The sequence below is a fragment of the Coloeus monedula genome, assembly GCF_965178545.1.
Source record: "Coloeus monedula genome assembly, chromosome: Z".
In the NCBI taxonomy this organism is placed as follows: Eukaryota; Metazoa; Chordata; class Aves; order Passeriformes; family Corvidae; genus Coloeus; species Coloeus monedula.
This window is the reverse complement of record NC_138822.1, coordinates 24,455,830-24,473,866: the sequence shown is the minus strand read 5'-3', so window position 1 is coordinate 24,473,866 and position 18,037 is coordinate 24,455,830.

Below are 18,037 nucleotides of genomic sequence, written 5' to 3'. Positions count from 1 at the left end.
GCAAGTTATATTTCAGAGATAAATTATTCTTCTGCCATGCTAGGTTGCCTGCCAAGAGCACAGTCTTTTATAACATTTATAAATTTTCTTTGAATAAGCATCTTTCTTTTTAGATGAACAATCCCTGTGTACTTGATCTGTATGGGCCTTTGTAAAAAGTCTGAATTTTTTTCAGACCGCAGCACGGGGAATTATTATAGTATCTGAAATTTGTTTCTGCTTTTTAAGAACTCTCTCTACTGAAGAATAATTGCATTGGAAGAATGGATCTAAAAGAAAATAATTTAAAATCCCACATACACACAAAGTGGTAATTTGAAAGAATTTTGGAGCTGGAAAGCTGTTGAGATTTTTGTCATGCACAAACCCTAAGATGCTATGACTAGGTAGCCTAACAGTTTCACATGAATAAAACAGCCTTCAGAGGTCTGTATACCTGCTGTGCTCACAAGTCAACATGGCTACTGTGCACAATAGTCTCCTAATTGCTTCAGGAGAAACTCACGATTTCATTGTACATATATACATACATACCTACATGCATAATGAAAGCTTTGGCAGTTTGATAGGAATGTACAGTTAGTGTGGCCAAAGGAAAAAACCATTACATACTCAATCAAACTTACACATTCTCGTTTCCATAGTACTACTCCTGCACACTTGGTGTTCTGTTTAATAGACTAAATTTGTTGTTTTGTCTCTTCTCTAGGGTCTCTCTTCCCTATCGGACTATCTCTTTTTTTCTTTTATGTATAGGAAGATAATGCCTGTGAGAACTCCCTCTCTCTCTGCCACATCTGGATGAAATGGGCCAGCATTTTCATTACTAAGAGATGCTAGCAGAAAGATTTTTGTACTCATGCAGATAATGTGGTGATGATGTTTGTTCCCTTAAAAAGACAGGCTAAACCAGGAACTTACTTACAATAACATTTCCACTGCAATACCATGTAATCAAACTGAGAGCCAAAGAAAAGCAGAGATATTTGATGTTTCATTCTACTGGGAATGATTTTTTGCACCAAAAAATTGCTTGACAGACATTATACAACTTTACAGTAATTGTTACTAAAATAAAAGATGTCTGGAAATGTTGCAGCGGGGATTACTGCAACAAAGTATATTTCAAACCAGGAGTCCCGTGGAAACCGAAGTATATATGGACAGATTTGTGGTAGATGTTTCAGAGATGTTTATTTCTCCAGCCGCATGGCCGGGGCTCAGCTCAGGAACTCCCCGGTCACGGGACCCGAGGGTCCTTGGCCACCCCGGGGAACACAAACCAACCAATGGGGAATGAGACTGACCAGGGGCAGGGAGACCCCGTGTCTCCCCCCCAGGGCCCCTCTCCCAGGGCTCCATGGCAGGGGGAGGAGACCCCAACATGGAAAAAGTGCAATTTCACACACAAATAGGAATAGGAGTCTATCAAGTATAAAAAACAATCTTTAAAGTCCATCCAGTAGCACAAAATATTTGCCATACAAAAGTGTACTTCTATGTATTGTATTATTTTCAAAACATATTTTGGAATACCCCATTTTTTGGTAATTTAGATCAAAACACAAAATGCTCTCCATAATGATGAGATATCAGTACTTCAGATTTATGTTAAATTTATTATTTTGAATTTTACCCAATAGATGTTCACACTCAGAAACCCAAATCCATTTCAAGTGTTTGATGAAATTTAAAATACATACTCTAACAACAACAAAAAAGTGTTCTTCAAGAGAGGAAGGAATGTTATCTGCAAGGTTAAACTTAATGGAGGGTCTTGTCCTTATCTTTCCTCAGGTTTTTTTTTTGTTCCGTCCTGTTGAATCCTCCTCATATTAAATGCTTTGACAGGAACAGAAAGTAAAATCTGAATTTGGCAGATAATAGATAATTTTCAATTTTTATTAGTCACCGAACAAGTAGACAAAGCTTTTACTGAAAGTGGAACACAGGAGTGACATGACACCTGAATAATAGTGCAGAAATAGTGTAAGGACACTGGGCAGGATAAAAGAGAGCTCTTTGTGCCTCCTGTATATGAAATGAAGTGCCAGTTTATTTGTTTGAAGAGAAATAGAAAACAATGAATATTATAGCTCAGTGAAATACATAGGTTGCTTATGCAGTCTTAATGCTGTTGCACATTCGCACAGAAAGCTAGCAAATTAATGCCATAGTGTGCATGTATGTGTGTGTTTAAGTAATATAACTATGAATGGGTAGGGAGTGAATGGTTGTGTACGGATCAGCTAATTATATGGAGGATGACAAATTTCTCCATGTCCTTTCACTCACTTATATGTGATTTCTCACTAAATTGCAGATTTTCTGAATGTGAATTGTTGATAAATACTAGTCCTGCTTATGTCAAAATGCTCAAAAACTACCCTTTTCCAAGACACACAAAGTAAGAAATTATTTGTTCCATTGTTAAAAACAGCGTCAGATAGAAAAGAATGCCAGGACACTCAGGATTTTTATTAATATATAATATTTATCACACCTGTCCAATTTTGAACATGTGCTCACATACAGAAGCATTTTCTGCCTTACTAATGTTACTAATCCTGCTGGTGAAGAGCAAAGGCTGTTAGACCAGTCTTTGTTCTCTAAAATACAGCAGGTTATTAAACATACTCTCCAAAGTAACTGAAGTATGACATGCAGCCCTGTTAGATGTGTGCAATAAATGGACAACATTATAAAAAGAGATTTACAGAATCTATTACTGTTTCCTGCTGAAGACAAATACAAAATGTAGTCCTAAAGGTGACATATGATAAGGAATTGAATACTATAAAGGTTGCTTATGCAGTACTTTTTTTCCCTAGGGGCCCAGTTTAAAGCAGGCCAAGCTGAGGACAATGAAGAACAAATATAAAAAAGTGCTCAAACCTTGAGAAAACATGAAAAGCCATTGAACAGATGCAGAGATAAAATCTGAACAGCTGCTTTACAAAATCAATTAGGAAAAAAAATCTGGAAAATTATAAAAAATTAAAACACATTATTTTGTTCATCATGAAAAATCCAGTAAAAGGATCATTGTCTAGTAAAACAAAGGCAATTCAGCAAAAATACGTGACTTATCTTTGCCAGACTGGTTGGAGCAGTTTACAAAAATCTGTCCATTTGTCTTAGACTATAAGCTTGCTTGCAGACATTGCCAATAAGTCTTGCCATTACTTTTGACATCACAAGTGTCTGCCTGTGGAAACGACAGAGCTGGTGATCAAAGCATAAATGCAATGCAATGCATAAACAGTTTACAATCTGCATATGACCTATGCAGTCAGCAATGTTCATTTCAGAGAATAAAAAAATCTAGGAAGGTGAGGTTGTATAGACATCTGAACACATGAATCAGAAAGAAAATTAAAACTGATGAAAAATGTCCAAAGGACAAATATTCCTATTTTACCTCCTTGCTTTGATAATGTTTCAGATTTATAAAACTATAAAAGTGGAATATACTGACAATAACTGAAACTGTTGTGAAGTAAAAATATATAATTAATAATGTGAGTATTTCATGTTTGACCTTCATCCCAAAACACTTGATCATATGTTACAAATTTTGGATCTGAACCTATAAGCTGTACTGCAGATTGTTTCTTTTTTACTGGTGTACTACACAAACACAAAAATCTGTCTGCAAACCTAGGTAGAACAGACCTTGTGAAACTGAGCTGCTACACAGACATGTACTTACTATTTAATGCAAAATATCAAATTTCTGCATGATATATTTGGAGACTTACTCTGCTAGCTGGAAGCATTCCTTTTCCAAATTGTTCACCTTTCCCTCAACTCTTCATGGAGAGCAGTCAGGTAAACATTCCTACTCCTGTCTGGGAGTAGATGAAACATCCATCCATCCATCCATCCATCCATCCATCCATCCATCCATCCTCCTCTCTACACACTTGATTATATATTACTTATACTACAGGTCCCCTTGGGAAGTGGTCACAGCACCAGCATGACAGAATTCAAGTAGTGTTTGGGCAATGCTCTCAGGCCCATGGTGTGATTCTTGGGGTGTCCTGTGCAGGCCAGGAACTGGACTTGATGATCATGATGAGTCCCTTCCAAGTCAGCATATTCTATGAGTGTATGATTCTAGGATTCTATATGAAGTGATGAACCTCTATGTGTCAGAGGGAAATAAAACACAGGTAAGCAGAAATAATATCACATCTCTTTGTAAACTGAGTATTTGCCCATCCCTTCTATAAATACAGTCTGCTAAAAGTTTGAATACTTCTTCAGATCTTTGACCTATTCCAAAATGAGTTTACAGCATAGGTTTTTTCCTCTTGGTTGAAAAGCTAGCATCTAGAATAGCTAATTCACAAAACTTTGCAGAAATGTACGCTATTGAAATTTTAAGCATCTAAAGGCTAAAAGAAAGATTGTACTTAAAATTTAGGCAATCAGCCACCCTTTCAAACTGATGAATGTTTACTATTTTTCAGTAAAACCCTAATGATTTTTAAACTCTGAAATTATATATATTTCTTAGCTCCCTATTCCATTTATACCATTCTTCACTACATCAGTATACAAACTTGCTGCTTTTGAGGAGTTTTTTGGCTGGGTTTAATTTTCTTTTTTTTTCCCCATTATGAGTATGCTGGCTTCACCTCAATAGGAAAGAAACATTTATTAGAGCACATTCCAGGATATGACAAAGTTAACTCTACATTCACTCTACAGCCTTCAAGATTTTGCAATGGGGGCAGACAGCAGTCCCCTTATGTTGGACATTTCTTCTGGTCTGTTTCTCAATAGCTTGCGTCCTGGCATCTTTACACCTGCTGCCTGACTAACAACTAAAATAAGATAGTAAGATTCAGTGTCAGTTTTCATCTGTTATTGAGAAAGTACTCTACATCATGGAATCATAGATTCATTAAGACTGGAAAAGACCTTTAAGAAAGTCCAACTGTCAACCCAGCATCACCACCATGTTCATATTAAACCATATCCTCAAGTGCCATATCCACACTTATTTTGAACGTTTCCAGGAATGGTCACTCCACCACAAACTGGGAAGCTTGTTTCAATGTTTGACATTGAAAAAAAAATTTTTCCTAATATACAATCTAAACCTTCCTGGCACAGCTTGAGGCCATTTCCTCTTACTTATCACTTGTTGCCTGGGAGAAGAGGCGTACCCCCACCTGGCTACGACCTCCTTTCTGGTTGTTGTAGAGAGTGATAAGGTCCTTCTGAGCCTCTTTTTTCTTAGGATAACCCAAATCCCCTCAGTTACTCCTCATCAGACCTTTCCCTGTGCTCCAGATGCTCCACACCCTTGCTCAGCTCCACTGCCCTTCTATAGACTTGCTTCAGCAACTCAGTGTCCTGAATTGAGGGGCCCAGAATTGAACCCAGCACTCAAGGTGTGGCCTCACCAGTCCTGAGTACAGGGGGATGGTCACTGCCCTGGTCCGGCTGGCCACACTATTGCTGATCCAGGCCAGGATGCCGTTGGCCTTCTTGGCTACCTGGGCATGGTTGGCTCATGTTCAGCTACTGTTGACCAGCACCCCCAGGCTCTTTTCCCTAGGCATCTTCCCAGCCACTATCGCAGCCTGTAGTGCTGCAGGAGGTTGTTGTGAACCAAGGGCAGGACCTAGCACTTGGCGATGTTGAACCAGTTGAACATGAGGCCAGTTGACCTCAGGCCATTGATCCAGTCTATTGAGGTGCCTCTGCAAAGCCTTCCTGCACTCCAGCAGATCAACACTCCCTCTCAGCTTGGTGTTGTCTGTGAACTTGCTGAGAGTGCACTCCTGAAATGACAGGAGAAACAAAGGAAGACACTCATAAGGACACTGCCAGTCTGAAGAATCAGCACAATGAACTAGCAAAATTAATCTGCTACTTTTATGGTGTTTATTAGTAGCTCATAGACCTGGGTCATACAGCGTATTACCAGCCTTTCTCAGCATTGTCATTCAGGTTGAATTTTCACATAACAAACAACCTTTGGTATCAGTAATCATTTTCAGGTGACACTCAAGGAGTTCTGGGAAGCCTCAGGAGGAGAATCTGTGGGTGACAAACATGAACAGGAGAAATCAAAGCATACAAGAACTTTTGGAAGGCTGGAGCTCATAAATATGATTGTCTGTCTGTGGCACAGAAGGGAAGAAATTCCTGGGTTTTTTCCCAGCCCCTAAGTTGTATACTATTTTGCCTATCTCTTTGAACCAGCCGTAGCACAGACTTTCTTAACAATTCCGCAATAAATTTTTAATGTAATTACTGGTTTATACATGTGCCAGGCATAACATGGCAGCAAAATCTTTGTGCATACTGTTGAATAAGCAATACACAGGCACAACCAGAGTGCCAAATATTTTCAAGAATAATGCAATTGTCTTTGTCTAAGAAGGATGAAGGGTTGTGCTAATAAAGAAAAGGGCTGTACCCTTTGAGGGAAGAAGAGAGGGAGAGAAAGAGAATGGATGAAAAAATATGAGTTAAGCAGGACCTGCTAAAAGTGCTAGGAAATGCCACTAAATATGGAAATGCAAGTGATATATTATAAAGTGATCTGCCTGCAAAATTAATTCTAAGAATTCTAAGAATTAATCTCTAAGAAGAGAAGACAAAACCATAAGAAAGAGTATGCCCTTTCTGCATGTTGTTGGGGTTTTAGTTCTCCTACTGTTTTTCTCTTAAAGGAATTTCCCCCATACATGTTGCCAGGGGGACAAATTACTGAGTGTTTAAGGAAAATAATGGACCTGGCCACAGAGGGAGGGGTGCATCTCTTTCACCTAGGTTTGTGGGTAGTCAGTTCCCGGCATTTGGACAGAGAGAGAGGCTGCTTGTTCGGCTGCCTTCCTTCTACTGGAGAAATCCCGGGATCCCAAGCCCACCTTTCCCTGCCCCACTGGGAGCCGGGCTGTGGCCACCCTGCTCCTGCCACTGCTTTGAGCCTTCACTACTCTGTAGCCCCACATACGCTGCCTGCTGAGACCTCCGGGGGCTCCCACCACAGCTCCTGAGTTTGGATACATCTTGTCTGCCACCCGGGATTTGTGCTCATTGCTGCTGTTCCAGCCTCCTGTTTCCGAGGGTCCGGCTGGACACTGGGATCGGCTTCCCAGGGGTTTGTGAAGCCTTTGTTCAATCCCTCCCCGGGATCCCAGGCCACCAGTGCTGTGTGCTCTCCGAGCTCGCTCCGGAGCGCCCCCTGCAGCCGCGGGGGAACCATCGCACCTGCCCTGCTCACCGGGAGCCGCCAGCGCCCCTGCCGGCTGCGAGCGGAACTGCACCCGAGGGGAAAGGGCCCGACAGCCGAGAAGGCTGGGACTGGGTTTATGGTTCTGTTTGCTGTTACTACCATAGTTACTGTTGTTTATTTGACTTGTTATACACATACAGATATATAATAGCAAAGAACTGTTATTCCTATTTCCCATATCTTTACCTGAAAGCCCCTTGATTTCAAAATTATAATAACTCAGAGGGAAGGGGGGTTGCATCTGCCATTCCAAGGGAGGCTCCTGCCTTCCATAGCAGACACCTGCCTTTCAAACCAAGACACATGTAAACACTATACACACAGATGAAGAAATCCCAGCCCCTGTATTTGCCATTCCTGGGGGATTTTCAGCATCTGTACCCTCCTCCACTTTTCAATTACTAACCCAATGATCACAGCTGAAATGGTTGTGTGGCCAGCACCCAGGGAGAGAAAGGAGGAAGCTGAGAATTTGCCTGTGTGTTACCCTGCTCAGATTGTGTACTTCTATAATGATTTTGTCATCTCATCTCCCACCACCGACAGATGCAGCAGAGAGAAAGAGAAGTGAAAAAACCAATAAAATTCCAGACATCTCTGCTGCCAAGTACGTATTTTGGTTGCTTATTCAGCTCTATTTTAGTATTTTATGTTTCATGATTCACTTTTCATCTGGGAGCTTGTTAAAACTCCTTCAAGCCTCTGAATAGTCTACAGTTAGGTTTTTGAAACAAAGGCAACTATTACTGGTTTTAATAAAAAGTTATTTTGTTGAAGTCAGACATGCTTGTTAAAACATCACTGCGCTTTTCTCTTAAAACTCATCAAGCTATTTAAGTGCCTAAAGAGAAATCAAGGTTTTCTTAAAGTGTAGTTCCAGCCCTACTGAGTCAAACTATGTTTAGGTTTATTGGAACTACAGGATCAAGCTTGTGCAATTAAAATGTTAGAATTGCCTTCAGTAATTGAATGTCATAAAAACCTCTTCTAGGCTTGTACTTCACAAAAAATAAACAGACTTCTGGAGTTGGGGGGAAATAAAAATGTTGACCATGTTATACAAGGGCATTTTTGCTCTTCAGAAATTTCCAATACTACAAGAATTGTTCTTTCAAATTAGAACAAAACTGTAAAAGATAGACATTTTGCAAATGCCAATACACTCTAAAATTATTTTACAAAATTCACTGAAATGAAACATTTAGTTACTTTAAAGAATATTTGAATATTTGACTCAGTATTTCAAACTAAATATTTCAGATGTAATTGAGAGGTAAAATGGAAGGACAAATGCCTATCTGACACTGGCAATTTTTCTTCATATCAGGAATTCATTTAAAAAGTAGGGTTTTTTCTTGGAAAGAAAATTAGAGGTATAACACATAAAAATAAAAAACATTTTTGCTGAAAAAACCATTTTTCTATGTCTTATTTTACCTTCAGCAGGTAATATTTTTTTGGCTAGCAACATTTCCAAAGTACTACATTTAGTCTGTATTGAGATGGGTACTGATTTCTGACACTTGGATCCCCCACAGTCATCCCTGTATATTTTGACAAGTGTCTCCAGTGACTGAATATTTATTTTCTATCAAATTTGGGTGATTTTTTTTTCCTTCACACGAAACTTTGATATACACACAAATCCCATCTGTTTTAAACACAGCTGTACTGTTCTAGCCCATACTAATTCCTGAACTATGCCTTAAAATTGTCATGAGACTATAAACAGGGAAGAACTCTCCCTGGAAGTGTTCAAGTGCAGGCTGGATGGGGCTTGGAGCAACCCAGTCTAGTGGAAGATGTCTCTGCCCTTGGCAAAGGGTTGGAACTAGGTGATCTTTAAGGTCCCTTTCTACCCAGGCCACTCTGTGATTCTGATTATATTTTAATACACCAGTCAAAAAAAAAAAAAGCTTTATCTCTTAGAGAAAGGTAACTTCAGCTGTTTTCAACTGAGAACAGTAAGATAATTCTGCAACTAAATTGTATTTTATCTAAGTGTAATGAAAATTATTGTTCTCCTCATCCCTCCTACCTAAAATACATGGTGACTTGTTCCTAGTATCCACTTACTCTCTGCTATATAGTCTGGTGTGAATTTGGTAAACTCACTCTCTTAGTCTAATAGTTGCTGCATCCTACTTGATTTCTTCCTTGACAGCTCAAAAAAGTCCTTTTTTTCACTTGAATACTTATTTTCTGCTGCTTTCAGCAAAAGTAAACAGCACAATTGTTTTTGGATGCTGATGTCAAGATGTACCTATCAGAAACTGCATTTATTAACAAACCTGAAATCAGAATTTACACTTGGCTTGAGAACTGAGTCTGCAAACAAAAGGAAGAAGGAGCTATTGACAGCCCTTCATTTGTATGTGGGGCTATTCAGAGGCTTTGGTGCTCCTGATTCCTCCCTCCATGTGCTGGTGGACTCCTAAAATAGAAAGCCTTAGGCTTGAATTTCGTGCTGCCATCCTGTGACCAAGGAAATGATTAAGGATGATCCCTAAAAATTCTATGCTATTACACATCAGAATAACTAGAAATCAAGGAAGAAATTTTTTTTGGTGGGTGGGAGGGGAGGGGGGAAAGTGTTTATTCTCCTAGAGAATCAAACCATGTTTAGTCAAAGGAAAGGAAGAAAAAGACTCAACCAAGGAAATCTTGGATATCAAATAACAAACATAATTTGTTAAATATTGGAGTCAAACCATGTATTACTAAACATGCATTGTAACTAAATTTGGTTTATCTGCCAAGTGGACCTCTGTATATACATCCCTTTTTAGGGATTCAGCTTCCTTTCGGAAGTATTAAGTCACCAATGATGTTATTCCTGGCTCTCCATTACTTCCTGATGTTGCTGTGGCCTCAAAGACAAGCAGAGTTGAAATTGAGTTTGGTTGTACCTTCTGCAGCTGAGGTACCCAAAACGTTTTCACAACCTCTGACTGAAGGAAGTCAAAGGCCACCTCTGGGTTTGCTGGAAGTACTTTTCACTTGTAGCCACTCTGGCTTGGACATGTCTGTGTCCACATTCAATCCAATATGACCAACCAGAATTACACTCAGACATGCAAATGGGAATCTGGATCATTGATTTCTTCTCCTCATCTTTGCTCCACACATTGGTACTTACGCCTAGGACTGATATGTTGAAGCTATTTCCCCTTGGCCACTATCTGGTCCCCTAACTTGTCTTTTAACCCCAGCCAAGGGTTGCACAGGTTGTAGGCTCAGTAGTGACCTCTGGAATCCACCTCGTTCGTTAGTTTTTTAGACATTAATGGTAAATTTCTTTCTCATTTAGAATAAAAATAAACCTTTCTTACTCTCACATTTCATTATTTATCTATGTATAACTACACTGGTTAGACATTCAGTGCTTTAGTAGAGGAAGTCCGAAGCCAACCACTTAATTTGTGTTACATAGTAAGATGGGACATACCTTTCCCTAGTTCAGAAAAGACACTTTACTTAAAACTGACCCTTAAAAAAAGCTATGTTTTTTTTATTTCTCCTTCATTAGGAAAAAAAAAAGGAAAAGAAAAAGGAAAAGGAAAGCCTCTGCTCTCACTTTTTTTGAGTGAAAGATCAGACCAGGTTAGGAAAGAATTTATGATTTTCCCTTTCTGATGCAAAGTTTGTGGCAGACTGTAGTGGACTCTACATATTGTAGCCGTAAACTGAAGACATTGCTGCTTCTTGTCTATTAAACCTTATCTGTTTCACTTTCTTCATTTCAAAGCTCTCAGTCTGTCATATTTATTTGTAAGTAAACCAAATACCAATGGCTGGGAAGGAAACAAACCAGGTTATCTCCAAAAAGAGCACATAGCTGCACCATAGCAAGACAGACTGCTGACATGTATGCACGGAAACTGGAATAAAGCATATCCTCAGACAGAACTTAAAATTTACAACTGCAGATAAATGGTTCCTTCAGCCTTTTGGACCAGATTTGCTAGAGGTTATTCAAAGCAAATCAATTCAGAATTAGTTTCTCTTAGACAATGAAATAAATTGAAATGTGTGGAAAACACTCCAAAGACTGTTTTTTCTCCTCAAAAACATCATCTCATATCCCCTACCCTCAAAGAATACCCTCCTCCTTCAGAAGAATATTTAATAAAGTATTCCCTTCGAAGACAATTACAAATTTAACAGTTGCCAAATTAATCCTTTTGTTTGTTTGTTTTGGTTTGGGGTTTTTTGGTTGTTTTTTTTTTGTCTCTTGAATACCAGATCAGTTCTCCAAAGCCAAATAACTCTTCTTTAATCATGGCAGAAGAAAGTTGCCCCCTTGTGCATATGCACTGCAGTACAGCCCTTAATTACATAATTAGAAAGTATTTTCCCCTCTTCATTCAGCATATCAGATTCAGCACAATTGAGGAATGAACTAGGGATGCACAGTGATTACAGATCTATGTGCTTTATTTCAGGCTTAAAAGGAAAAAGAAAGGGAAACAAAATTGGTCAATACTCTAGAGAAACTGATTCCATTCCAAGCCCTGCCACTGAGTTTCCAGGTGGTGTCAAAGAAATCTTTTAACTCAAAATATGTCCAGTTTGCCATTCACAATGTAGTTCTCATTTGCTGATCAGTCAAATTAGGATTTTGGCTCTACAAAAGCTCGTACAACACAAAAATGAAAAAAATACCACATACATAGAACATATGCACTGCTTCAACACTCTGGAAAATAATTTCTTACTGTTTTAACCAAAGAAAAATTACTAAAATTAGCAACAATTTTATTTCTCACAGTCTCAGTACCTTAATTGTAGAGTGGGAATAAGAACTTCTGGTGTTTCTGTGAAAATTGATTTGGTTTTATTCATTTGAAGGCCTAAGACACAATTGGTGTGGGTGTCTTGGAATAAAGCTAGGAAAAGTAGTTACTCTTTATGCAGAAAACATTTGAATCCTGAAATATGGCTTAAATTATGCAAATGTGTGAGGAAAAAAGTACAATGAAAGTTTATTTACTAATTTTCTCCCTTGTGCAGTAAATAAGAAAAATCCTGTGGAAAGAAAAAGGAGACACAGTCACTAATAATATCATTATGTGTGTAGAGAAAGAAATAAGATTCCTGAGAAAATCTGTACTTTCCAAAATTTAAGCACTTGGGTCTCTTGTAAGTTCACCTATTCCAACTGCTTTATAGGCAATGAGGACATACACAAGCCATGAAAGAACCTAACAATGGTCAGAAAACTTCTGTTTGAAATGCTACTGATTTACCAAAAATATGAATATCGATCTAGTATTGATATCCAACTGAGACGGACAAAAACTCTCTAACAGTTTAGAGTTAGAAAGTGTATGTTTTACTAGGCGCCAGACAGCTGCGTGGAATAGCTTCCTAATATGCAGTGTCAAAGTATGAATGGTTACAGAGTCTATTTATCCACAAAAATTATGAATATCCAAAATACAAATACATATTTATAACAATGACCCCTCCTATTCTCTGCTTTGTATGGAAATTAGCTTTAATGTCATTAAGCATGCATAGTATAGTTTTTTAATTGAGTCAGTGGCTATTATTAATTGAGGAATGGTCTTGAAGGAATAATACTCTTCCTCACTTGAACTTTCCACCCCTCTGGGTTTTGACAATACAAATGGCCTCTTGGGGAACATCCAGTTTCTTCCTTATTACTTCTGAATAGTAGCCAGATGGGAAAAATTAGCAATTGTTCTAAATTTCTTTAGATGTATCTATCAATGTTTTCTGGTTCTTATTATAAACACAGCTAAGCAAATATAGAAAGACAGTTAATTATCTGAAACTTAAAAGCTTGTTTCTAACTTCTTATTAACTCTTAATTAATCTCAGGTGGACCTACTTTAACTAATTCTAGCAAAACTAATCTTTAACTAAAATCTTAAATTCTTAATGTTTCTTTTGAAGTCTGTGTTTCACTGCCTTTATAAATATCAATAATCAGTTCTCCACCAAGTGATCAAATATGTTATTGAAAAAGCTTAGACTTAAAATTTAAGATTAAAAAAACCAAGTGTGTAAAACCAGACCATTGTTACTCTTAGTAAATGAAAACCAGCAAAAACCCCACCAAATTCTGATCATGAATACCAAAAAAACACCTTATGGCAATAGTGGAGATTACTTGAAACAGATATTAAGGAATTCATGTGAAGATTTCCATCTGTCTTAAAAAGAGGCTCATATCAAACAAGAACCTTCAAGCAAACTAATTTATTTTTGAAGATATCAAGAAATTTGATTATCTAGTAAAATCTGATTAAATTTTTACTTCAATATAAAGCAAAGAATAATGTTTAACATGTGTGACTAAATTTTTTGATACTGCATATTACCAAGTAGAATTTCAAGAGACATCTAGTAAAGCATGGGAGAGGTGGCCACTCAATCTGCAGCAACTTGGTCAGATAAAAAAAAGACTAAGGTGTTGTCTGAGCAGTTTTGCTTTGGCAATTTTTGAGCCTACATCCACCATGGTTAAAAAATTACATGTATACAGGCTGATCCCCTCCACTTCTGTGCCCATAAATTTCTGGGTTCAAGAGGTTACATTCCTGAGCCAGTTTTCAGAGTTGGTGCTATGTTCTGTTCAGCAGCCTGCATTTTCTGGGCTTTTCTTCCAGTCCTGAAGCAGGCAACACTAACCTCGAAGGGATGAGCTTCATAGCAGTTCGGTACTGCAATTAATGTAGTTACAACGAGGATCTGTGGCACCACCTGAAATATTTAGGGTAAATGCCACAGAATTCAGGACACATATCAACTCCTGCAAGCCCATAGATGAGAAATCCAGTGACTAACACAGGGAGCCTGAAGTCTCAATCAAAAGCACAGCGAGATGACAGCAGTGTCTCAGCAGAACTGATTCACTCACCTCACATTAATATACTGGCTGTAAACGCTGATGTGTATCTGTATCAGAACTTCAGCAGTTGTCTCCTGTGGTAAGTTGGCACCTGTTCCAAACATGGGAACATCAACATCGTCAGCAGCATTACCTATTACTTCTCCAGTGGTTAATACGGCTCCAATTCTAACCATCAGTGCTATTGGAAATAGTGAGTCCTTAATCTCTGCCAGGTGACCATGAACTGAGCACACAGGCATTCCCGTGCACATGAGGGATGGGAAACTCAGAGCCTGGTGTCCAGCAGGTTCACTTTGATTCTGGACAGTGATTGTGCTTGGGAAAGCATTTCATAGGAAGGATATGTCTCCTTTTCAGCACTTACTGCACGATAGAAAAGGGTACACTTGTTGAAAGAGAAAGGAAGGCAAAGAGGAAGGAGGGAAGGAGGAAGAAGGCAAGACATGGAATTGTTTATAGTCCAGCAAAATGCAATCACTTAGTTCATATAATCATTAATGGCACTTTTGAATGATACCTATGCAAGAAGGTTCAACTTTCCATTCCTTTCATGGCTCCTCAAAGGCCTCTTCATATTCCACTCCATTTCATTTCATATTCCTTCAAGTGATCTGGACACAGCCTCTCATCCTCGAGAAGCTGACAGCAGAACAACATAAAAAGCAGCATTTACAAGTCAAAGACAGAAAGAAAACAAATGCCGTAAGACAGAAAACCTGTATGTTGTAAAATGCAACTACTTTGTTGTTAAAAGTGCCAAAAGTGTACATAAATTTACAATAAAAGGTGATAAAATGTTAGCAGCACTTCATTCACATTCCACTGACAGTTGTTTATACACTGAAGGGTACTGCCCTCTCATATTAGCTGGAGCAGTTCACAGAGCTTGCCTGCTTTGACCAAGTCCTTCTCCACAGCAGCTTCACAGCATGGCTGGAGGGGCCCATTTTGGGGTTACATTGGCCCTGGGAAAAAAAACCACAAAGAATTCTAAATCAAATATGTTTACTGAGTGCTTGGCTGATAAGGAAGAGGAAGCCTGGCTGATTATAATTCAGTTTGGGAGCTGCTGCTGAAGAGAAGTCCAAGTTGACTGACAGCAGACAGCCAAAATAAAGAAAAAAAGACGCTTGGGCTAGCAGCCATCTTAGCCAGAGACAGTAGCAGAGTGTTAGGTAACATATTCCGGAAGGAACATTTCACTATTTGGCAGTAGCCCCAACAAAGTGGGCACTTGGCATTGACTGGTAACGTTAGTAGATGGACATTCTGTCCATGATGATAGGATACCTGCTGCCACACATCTGTGTCAGATACATCACTGACATTATACAGAAATAGCCTCAAGACAAAAGCTTGCAAGCACTTCTGTTTTCTCCTTTGCTGGTAACAGAATACCACTCCTGAGATTCAGGCAATACAGGCTGAATGTTGACCCTCCTGTATTTCTGCAACAGGCAAGGGAAACTCTCATCTTCATCCCACAATCAACAACACTCCTGTGAAAGTCTTGCTGGAGTCAGTTTATTCTGTAAACTTCAAGATGGTGGAAGTAACTAGAAAACACTACTTTGCCATGCTAGTTAAGTTTTTATAATACCCCTATTTCATCCATATGACCTCTTACTGAGACTAAATAACAACTTGGCTACTAGATTTGTGATTACTAGCTAGGAAGAAAAGAGAGACACTTGGAGGCCTTGCTGCAGAATTTTTAAGGGGATGTTGTATTTCAGTGCATGGGCACAGAGTCCTTGAGAAGTCTGCTGTGAATATTTCTAGAATTGAACGTCAACAGTTTTGAAAAGTGCAAAGGACATTATTGACACATGCAACAATAGTCAAAGTAGGCCAGTCTATTTAACAACACAAAATGGTCATTGGTCAAGGGCTAACCTTGGACAAAGCATATGCCCTCTTCCTTCCACTGTTAAAGAGTTGCAACTTCATTCTGAAGCATAGACAAGTTTATAATGCTTCTTCTACATACAAGGCTTGTAGTCCATTGTCAGTCACCGACTTTAAGTAGCCTCTGAACAAAACATTCAAATGAATTCTGAAAATAGGAAACTACTATCATCTTGCCATTTAACTAGAGAAAGGTTTTAAGAAGCTGTAGATTTAACTTTGCTAAATTAAACACATTCACAGTAGGCTTCTCTTGCTTTTTCTCACTGGGGAATGGCACATATACTACCCAAAACTGAATTCGTGTTTGTTGCAAGAAAAGAAACAAAAGACAATCCTAAATGTTTCAACAGGATTTTGCTGTGGAATGTCATATTCAAGGCAAGCCTCACACTTGCATAAGGGGTGTTGCGTACAGTTACTTCACTGTACTCTGCACTCGAAAGCACAGTTGAGGCGACAGAAGAGTGACCACAGCAACAATACCCAAATAAAACCCCAAAACCTTGAAAATTGCATTTTTTAATCATAATTTTGCTCTTTTATGGATTTAGAAAGACAACAAACCCGAATCTAACGTGAGAATTTTTATTTTCATTTAAAATTTGAAACATTACAAATAATTTTGTTTCTGATTTATAGTATCTAGCAACACAAATGGGCAGAACAGTATCTACAGTGTTAAAAATGAGGAAAATATTTCAATTTCATAGGTACTGAAGACATGTATCTGCACCAAGGACAACAGAGCTTGCATTCAAATAAAAAAATAAATAACATATTTTATAATTAACAAGTTTTTAATATATCCTATATTTAGCTTTCTTTTTCTTGAAACTTACACCAACACAAGTGAATTTAAGGGTTTTTCTTGGGGACAGCTAGAGTTGCCAAGTTAATCAATTAAAATCTTAATGACTCTCTACTATTTGTACCCAGAAGATTACAAATACTTCAGTTAAATCAATATTGCACACTGGTATTCAGGTATTTCATGGTATGTTAGTGGAAAACAAAAAAATTGGACCAAAGCACCACAGCTGCTCAGGCAGGTAAGCCCTGGTCTTACATTGCCTCTGGGAAAATGAACGCTGTCATGTCCAGCTTGGACTGAATAAAGTCTAGAACGTCCATCCTGCTTGCAGATATAAAGCCGTTGTGTAGCTATGCATATTAAATTTAGAACCCTATCTTCTGCATTTACTTTCTGGTATCAAATGGTTCTGAAGCAGCTACAAAATCTAAGGCTCTCAATCAACTGAAGTTATTTACAGCACTAGAATTGAAAATATGGTAACTTATCTTTTATATGGGTAGGGGAGGAAGGGAACTTATTTATACAACTCAGGGCCAAAAGTATGACAGCTGCAGCAACCTTTGTATATGTTTCCATCACCGTAATCACAGAAACACAGAATCATAGAAGGTCCCAGATGACCTAAAGCTGGCAAATATCCCAATTTTTAACAATAGCAAGAGGAATGACCTTGGTAATTACCTGCCTGTGAGTCTCACCTCAGTGCCTGGCAAAATTATGGAGAAGATTATTCTTTGAGTTATTAAAAAATACCTGAAGGACAACACAGTCATCATTCACAGCCAGCATGGGTTCATGAGGGTAAAGTCCTTCTGATTTCCTTTCATAACAAGATTCTCCACCTCACTGATCAACAAGGCAAGACAGTCGATGTAATCATCTTTTTGGATTTCAATAAACTCTTCAATTCTGTTTTTCAGCACTCAGCTAGATAAACACATCATCTCAAACACAGCAACTGGCTCATGGGTAGGGCACGAAGGGTGACAGTGCATAGGGTGACATCAGGCTGGTCATCTGTCACTAGCGACATTCCACAGGGCACAGTGCTCTTCAATGTCTTCACAGCCAACTTAGATGCAGTTTTCCAATTATATTTATCTTGGGAGGTGTCATGGGTGACCTGGGCCTGACACCAGGCACCCATGAAAGCCACTCACTCACT